Source organism: Electrophorus electricus, chromosome 12 (genome assembly GCF_041902795.1).
Source record: "Electrophorus electricus isolate QZ-2024a chromosome 12, ASM4190279v1, whole genome shotgun sequence".
Taxonomy (NCBI): Eukaryota; Metazoa; Chordata; class Actinopteri; order Gymnotiformes; family Gymnotidae; genus Electrophorus; species Electrophorus electricus.
The window spans coordinates 5,692,501-5,700,000 of NC_137508.1; the positions used below are offsets into that span (position 1 = coordinate 5,692,501).

Below are 7,500 nucleotides of genomic sequence, written 5' to 3' on the forward strand. Positions count from 1 at the left end.
CAGCCAGAGAGGCTTTGCTGTCTCAGATAACTCCGCCTTTCTTCTTTAGCTCCTTCCCCTGACACCCGCACGTCTCGCTGCTGTCTCAGCTCCTCCGCTCATGTCTTGGGATGGTCTCAGGATTGTCTCGATCCTTCTGGTGTCTCACGTCCGCCGCGGACAGGTGCTGCCTTGACCGCAGACACCGGTTCCCATGAGACCATGTTAACGCTGGGTTCATTTTTAAAAAAATTTTTTTTTTTATTCGTTGATCTTTGCTCACATAGCTATAAAAAGAAAAGAACGCGAGACATTTTGAAGATGACCACCGCGTACCTCACCCGCGAAACATTGTTGCACGATAAACAAGAAGAAAAGGTGATAAATGTGAAGGCTGCATGTAAATATTAAGTGGAAGGTGTGTTCCCATCACTTTGGAAAAACACCACGGTTCTCCTGTTCGGAGCTCACAAAAGGGAGAGTGTTTCCATATTTAGATTTAGAAATTATTCATAAGATTTGAAGTCATGGCATCATTTGCTTTTAGGAGGGAAAATGAGATTTTATTATGCGGTTGCTTATGAGTGACTCCCATCCCAGACAGAGGAATGAATGGCTTAATGCCAAGGCCAATTGAGAGGCGCTGTTGAGAGCCGGGGGGAAGATTTTCATAAATTATTCATCATTATACAAAATAATCCTTAGCAGGATTGGGAAGGGGGCTGGGGTGTCGGTTGGGAGCGGGAGTTAGGGGGTTTGGGTTGGGGAGTGAGGGGGCGCTAGCTTGTGTTTGTGGATTAGGCATAAATATGTCTTTCATAATGTCTTTCACTATCAGTCTACAGTCGACACCGAATGTGCGTGTGTCCACTGCAAAATGGGGTTATGGTGGCGGATGGCTGGATAGGTGTTAGGGCCTGCAGTAGCATGGGTGTGTGCAGTGGAACGGAGGGTGTGTTGACCCGGCTGGGCTCAGTGCACTCTCTCTGGGCCAAGAGAGAGCACGGAGGTGTCCCCTCTCCTCCCCCTCTCCAGACCTAGATACAGACACACAGCCGGAGAGACCAGACACTTCATCACGACCTGGGGTGAGACCCAGACACACCCCGTCACACAATCACACGGACGCAGACTCAGTCAGACACACACCAGGACGCACCCACACACACAATCACATATGCACAGACATGCAAGAGGAGGGTTTTAAAAAAAAAACAACAAAAAAAAACCACTCCTGGTGCCAGCGGGTTTAGATGGAGGCCAGCTGATAGAAAAGCAGACTTAGACGAGGTCACCCATTAAAATCTCTTTAAGAATGCCGCTGTTTAAGGTGGAATGCTAAGGTGGAATTCTCCAGACTGTACAGCGCTCCCGGCGCTCCCCCCAAGGACACGGAGGAAAAGTTCTTCATATTAACACTGCAATTTAATTCAATTTAGAGCCATCTGCCACTGCAAATACGCACACCGCCATGCAGCGCCTGTCCCCTGACAAGTCCCCGAGTGAGGACACAAAACGATATCTTAAATGTCCTTCAGCTCTGACTCTGGAGCTAATGGACTCTATAACTCATCAATGCTGTCTACATGGATGAAGGAAAAAAAGCCAAACTTTTGCAGTGTTTTATCTAAGTAGCCTGTTTTCAGGACAAAACAATAGAAGGGGGTGGGGGATAAAAAAAATCCTTCCTTCAAGATTTATGTTCTGCATTGCTTCTTTAAAAAAAAAAAGAGTTTGCTAAGGTGCAATCATATCTATTTTACTATCCTGTCATCATATACACACTCTTCATGAAATATATTTTGAAATCATGCCCCATGGTTTATGAGACACCTATAAAAGAGGCTCCATCAAATCCAGATGCAGCCTGTTTAGGAAAAAATGCAGCCTGGACCCGACGGTAGCCGTCGCTAGCGAGAGTCTGACTGAATTTCCTGAAGGTCCACTCTCATCTAGTTCTGGACCCCAGACGAGACACTGGACATCTGGCATTCCACTCATCTTTCACCTCCATTATGGAAAAAAGAAACACGGCTGATAAAGAGTTTAGCGTTGGAACAATGGGCACTCGGGCCTGGAGATGGAGCTTTATGTCCTGTCACCTGCACCATGCGTCTCTCCCTTTTCGGAGGAGAAAAAGGTCTGTGCTGATCGGCCATCCCTACTGGCTCGTCTTCTTCTAACCGGGCGCAAACGGCCCGAGAGAGGACGGCGCTCCCGTGGCCCGGTAAAGGGCCCTTGATTTATGAAATTACTGCAAACACGATTGTGGTGGCGCTGACGATTATTATAATAATACAGCTGCTTGACGAAAAAGAGGCAGCTCCGAAGCAAGCATACCTAATGAGGACTTGCAGAATAGGGAGGCCTAATGTGAAAAGTGTTTAACATGAGAATGAGAGAGTCCATGCCCTGTCTCCCCCTCACTGAGAGGGAACGGGGCCGGGCCTGATCGCTGGGGCTACAGCTGACCACCGTGCATAAATCTGATGGGCTAGACGGGCCACAATGAGGGAGCTTTCAGATCCCAGAAACCTCTCCCCCCATCACCAAGGCCACGGTGCAGTCTGCTGCCAGATCTTGCAGTACTCCTCTGTCTCTCGCAGGACTCCACACTCCACCAACACTCACCTCCCGTTACAAAAGATCCCTCAGTCTACTCGTCACTGGCAAGCCCTCCTGGTAGTAGACCTCAAAATATGTTCAAATGACACAAAATTATTCTAGAGTAAGAAGCTTAGGACCCCCCCCCCCCCTCCTTCTCCACCACCACTCCTGCTCCAGAGGGCTACTCCAGGCCCTGCCCTGGAGTCTGGCCAGCCCCCCCAATCTCCAAAACTCCAACTCCCCCTCCTGCGCTGGAGTCTGGCCATGCCTCATCTCCGGAGCTCCAGCACCCCCTCCTGCCCTGGCTGCCTGGGCCAGCAGTGTGTGTTAAGTGCTGCTGAATACTAGTGACCTTTAATAAAGGAGGGGGATCCCGAGACTTCTTTCCCAGACACGCATTGACCTTTCAAACCAGACGAGGGGCCAGCGAGGGAGGGGCCACGGGGCTGAGGGTGTGGGCGCAGGCTTGGGGGTGGGGTCCTCGGGGGTTCACACTGTGGACTTTGAACCGGCCAGTTCCCGCTGTCCTGCTGGGTGTCTCGCCCTGCCAGGGCGCTCGCTCCCCCCCCCCCACTCTTTTTCCTTCCTTCTCTCTCTGGTTTTCATTGTGTCCGGGGGGGGGGGGCAGCATTCCGTATGCAAAGAGGCCCAAGCTGCCAGGCCTGAACCCTTGCAAATCAATTTGTCTGTGAAGGCAAGGTCTGCAGCAGGACACAAAATGCTCCTCACACTCCCTGACATCATTGGCTTTGGCACTCATGTCAGCTTAGAACAACACTAATGGAAATTGCCCCCCCCCTCCCCCCCTCAAAAAAAGAAGAAGACAAGTAAGTACCCTGCAAGTAAAAATAGAGCAAGGTGGCGACACCTTCAAACGCAAAACTACCCTACTGCCCTTGCCATTCGTTTAGAATGCACAGAAGTGGGTTGCCATGTCCCTTTGTTATCTTTCCCTTCAGACAAAACAGCTCTGCACACTGTACACTGGCGCTTAATGAATACCTATTGTCCAAACACTTCAGCCAGTGCAAACAGTCCTTTAAGATGCCCATGAAAACTGGGCTGGAGATAAAGGCTCTGGTCTGCGTGACATACCCTAAGAAAGAAAGAAAGAACGAAAGAACGAAATAAAGAACGAAAGAAAAAGAAGGAAAGCTGCTTGAGTCTTCGCAGACGGTGAAGGTCATGAGAGGGATTTTACATGAATTTCTCTCCAAACATATCAGCGCCTGGGAACAGGGACACACATGTATGCCCACGAACTGGGGGTCTCGTCTTTATTAACTAAATCAGCATAGATCACAAGTCCACTGAACTATTCCTGATTATTCTTTTAGAGTCCTGCATGTTCAGTGTTTAGTATCATACAGAAGAGCACTGAACACACCAGTATAAACCATATAGAAAAGTTAGGTTTAAGTGTGTATTGAACTGTAGGTTACAGACTGTAGGTTAGAGACTGAGGTGGTAGTGTTCTAATCAGCACACACTGTTGCGTTAAGGCTCAGGGCATCTGGGCTTGTGTGCATGTGCGTCATTGTGTTTACCTGCTGAACCTGTTTGTTATGGTGTAAACAACTAAGAACTTGGCCAGAGCTAACCTCTCTCTCTCTCTCTCTCTCTCCCCCTCTCTCTCTGTCTCTCTCTCTCTCTCTCTCTCTCCTCTTTCTCTGACCTGCTGCCCTCAGTCCTATTGTCAGCCCAAGGACAATTCTGCAACCCACCCTCAGTTTTATTTAAAAAAAAAATCAAACATATTGATCGAGAAAAAAATAATAACAGCATCTTTCATCTGAGCTCAGTTCAGCCTCATAATGGTTGGAAATCTGGCCCAGTATCTTCACCCGAGCTCGTGGCTCATTTAATTGGTTGCAGCATGACAATTGAAAAGGAGAAAGGAGAAAATCTTGGGGAGTATTGATCACATACAGTTTCCATTTCAGCAAGCAGCGCTACTCTCCTCATTCTGCCCTTGTCCCCAATTTACACCCTTAATTCAGGTTTCTCCCTTTGTATGTGTGAGTTTGTGTGTGTGTGTGTGTGTGTGTGTGTGTATGTGTGAGTTTGTGTGTGTGTGAGTTTGAGTGTGTGTGTGTGTGTGTGTGTGTGTGTAAGTGTGCTTGATCCCTGATCAATATCTGTCCCCTAGTGAGCCCCTGTCTAGCCAGTTTCCTCCTGCTCCTCGGGAGTCTAATGAGTGGCCTTGGCCATGGTGGGACAGGCCAGGCATCCAGTGCCAGATCCCTGAGACGTGGCGAGAGAGACAGCCCCGTGACCTCAGGCCCCATCAACGTCAGGCTGGATCAATCCCCTCTGCCCCACACACGTGAGCACACGTGCACACCCACGCACACCCACGCCCACGTGCCCACAACACACACACACCCTGACCAACCCATGGACACATACACACACACACACACACACACACACACACACACACACACACACACACACCATGACACCATGACAATCACATGATTGTGATCTAAACATCTCATGCGTCAGCACCATCAGACAGGTTTTAATATACCATACAGAACCGCCACGTGTGCTTAAATGTGTAAAGCATGCGTAGTCTCCATGTCTGCATAGCTCCACACTCTGCTTAAATCTCACCACAGTCATGGCCCGAGGGACAGAAATAACTGCCAGGTCACTTTTATTTCAGCCATGTCCTTGATATCGCTTGTGTATCCATTTGTTGAAATGCTAGTGATGGATAGTTTAAAGCAAGTTTACCTCCATCTTTTCATTTCTTTTGTTCTTTCTTTCTTTCTTCTTCACTATATTTTGAACATAAATTAATTATAAAGCCATCCATCCTGTAGGCAATAGGCTGATTAACCCTCCCCCCCCCATCTCTTGTGACCTGGTTTGACTTCATGGTGGATCTCCTAAGCTGTGGATTATCTCTGCAGCTCTCTCTCTCTCTCTCTCTCTCTCTCTCTCTCTCTCGCTCTCTCTCTCTCTCAGACGCGCTCCCTTCTTTTGCCACAGCAGTCCCGGAATACATTTCTAATCAGACAGTGGGAAAAAAAAAAGAGTGAGAAGAGAGTCAAAGGAAGAGAGTGACTAATTGAAGCAGGGGATTTCTCCTGATCTGTGCTCGGGCTGCCGGTACTTACAGCTGCGCTGGCTCGCCATGCGTTCCCATGCCTTCGTGCAGAGGAGAGGCAGAGCTCACCAGAGAAGCTCCTGTGTACCTCCTGCTTCTGTTGCCTCCCACTTTAGGCTCGCCTTCCGCAAACCAATTTGAACAGTGGGTTCAGGTAAAGGAAGCCAGCGGTCACTGCTGTGTGTGAAAGAGGGAGCGAAAGAGATGTGTGTGTGTGTGTGTGTGCGCCCGAGCGTGTCGGTGTGTGCTTGTGTGTGTATGTAAAAGAGTTCTACGAGACTCCTACAGTTCGGTGGAAAAAAAAAAAAAGTGATCCAGGGGTCCAGGTGTGAAAGCTGAAGGCAGGAGAGGGGAGGAAAAAAGAGTGAGTGTGCCCGCGGGGTGTGGGGTGTGGGGGGTGTGCGCTCGGGGGGAGGCCTGGTCACTCCTGAGCTGCGTGCTGGAGGCGGAAGGTCAGCCGTTCGCCTCAGATAAGGTGTTTCGTGGAAGTCTGGGGGGGAGCCGTTTGCAACTTCTTCCTCTTTTTTCACCATTTCCTTCAGCGCACTTACTCAAGAGGCCATGGTCAGCCACGACAGGCCGATAAGGAAACAAGCGCCTAGTTCGGCGGGCCCGATAAGGGTGCACAAGGGGCCGCTGGCGTCGCGGAGAGAGGGGGAGGGAGGCGTGGGCGGAATAAACAAGGAGGTGCCCTGCTCTCCGCCGAGGAGATTAATTGTGGCAGTGACACCTTTGTGGCAGGAGCTGCACTTTGAGTTCGCCTCATTTCGGGGAGGAGGGAGCTATATTAGTTCACCCAGGCGCAGTGTCTCACCACCCCAGGAGCAGATGGAGCTCCTTGGCAGCTTTTACTGCCCTTTTATGAAGGTTAAAACTTATCAAAAGAGCCCAAAGACAACTTGACGAGTCCTACAAAGGTCCCAGGTATTAAAAATTAATTTTCGACTTAAAACGGGTCCGAGTCATTGTGGAACGTGGCGAGCCTCCGTGGTCCACCTTCTCCTGTTGTTCAGGTAAAAGGAACCACAGTTTAGCAGCCGCATGGTTGACTCATATCTGAAAAGTGTCTACGGTAAAAGAAAGAAGCTTAAAGAACAACTCACAGTGCCGTTGAGTTCTTATGAATGAACTTTTATTTTATTTTCATTCTCAAGCCTTTTACACCAAACTGTTGTTCTAGAATTGCATAATTCTCCTGGTGCAGAAGTGAGCTGTGCTATAGTGGAAGGGTTTGGATATCAGTTGTGCTGTGTGCCATCTGTGGGTGTGAGGCTTCCAGCCTGTATCGGCCTGTGTTCGTGTAGAGGAGAAGTTCGAGGAAAAGCTCGTCCCTCTCTCCCTGCTAAGTGATGTACCAGTGAACCTGTCATCTGCTTCCGTACCGCGCACGGTTAGCTGCTTGGCCAAGGGACGTGCACATGCGCTAGAGATCTCAAGAGCTTCCAGACCGGAGCCAATTCAGTGTCACATGCGAGAGGCCCACGCCTCTAAGGTCCCGTGCTGGAAACAAATAATAAATACTTAGGGACATTCAAACACCTTGAAATGCTCTGTTTCCAGTTCTTATCCAGTGAAATATCAAAAACCTGTCTGCCTTGTAATTTTCTCAGTGTGTATTTTTACTCTCGGAGTAATGTTTGCAAAGCAGACCCCCCGTCCCCGGGACATGCGTGTATAAGCAGCACCAGGAGCAGGAGAGGACAGAGAATGGCTTATATTATTGAGGAGGCCTTATTTCACCGCCTGGGCTTTTCAGCAGCCTCTTAAAACACTTTGCCTTCATTAAATCGCGTGGA

At 49.3% G+C, this 7,500-nt stretch overlaps 1 long non-coding RNA gene across 3 annotated transcripts in view; it reads left to right on the forward strand.

Annotated features, from left to right (window-relative positions):
- The first annotated feature begins 6,366 nt into the window (after positions 1 to 6,366).
- The window catches only part of LOC145660395 (uncharacterized), a 15,241-nt gene continuing 14,107 nt past the window's right edge, over positions 6,367 to 7,500 (forward strand). For all 3 annotated transcript variants that reach the window (XR_014126737.1, XR_014126738.1, XR_014126739.1), the window contains exon 1: positions 6,367 to 6,717. This is a non-coding gene — a long non-coding RNA (uncharacterized LOC145660395). The remainder of the gene's footprint in view (positions 6,718 to 7,500) is intronic.